At 41.1% G+C, this 637-nt stretch overlaps 1 protein-coding gene across 9 annotated transcripts in view; it reads right to left on the reverse strand.

The window, feature by feature from the left end:
- LOC107696553 (proto-oncogene tyrosine-protein kinase Yrk-like) overlaps positions 1-637 on the reverse strand; it is a 23,987-nt gene that overhangs the window by 22,247 nt on the left and 1,103 nt on the right. The gene's annotated exons all lie outside the window — the stretch shown is intronic.

Raw genomic sequence — 637 nt, forward strand, 5'->3', positions numbered from 1 at the left:
GTTGGAGCTAAACTCTGCAGGACACCGGCCCTCCAGGACCGAGTTTGGACAACCCTGATCTAGACATAACATCAGAGACTGAAGCTCTCAAACCACAGCAGCAGACTTCTCATTTTTATGTTTTCATTATCTTGCTCTCCATCTTATTTGAGTTAATTCACACAGCTTTAGGCAGATACAAATTGGTTGCTTAATGCAGACAGCAAAAGCTGAGTAAAGAATGCAATGCATTTCAAAGAAACTTCAGTGCACCTGCTTCCGAATCCTTTGCTCTTCCAACTCATTTAAAGGTTTCAGATCATCTCAGCGCTCACTTTCACCTCTCACAATATGTCTCGACCGTCTTTACCTCTTGGTTGTGTAGACAGAGTAGTCAGCAGACTCCCTAGGGGAACTAACAGCTTCCACCATCTAAACCAATTTAACCATTCACTGCACTCTTGAAAATTATTTAGTTAATCTCTGCTGCTATATATATATATATATATATATATATATCAGGGTGATCTCTGCCATTTCCCATGGTTTAATTTTGTTACTGAATGTGTTGAGAGAGGGATAGTAGGAGTGAGACAGAAAGAGACAAAGAGTGTGTGTGTGTGTGTGTGTGTGTGTGTGTGTGTTCTCGCGTTTGTGC

Source organism: Sinocyclocheilus anshuiensis, unplaced genomic scaffold (assembly GCF_001515605.1).
Source record: "Sinocyclocheilus anshuiensis isolate Anshui unplaced genomic scaffold, SAMN03320099.WGS_v1.1 scaffold590, whole genome shotgun sequence".
In the NCBI taxonomy this organism is placed as follows: Eukaryota; Metazoa; Chordata; class Actinopteri; order Cypriniformes; family Cyprinidae; genus Sinocyclocheilus; species Sinocyclocheilus anshuiensis.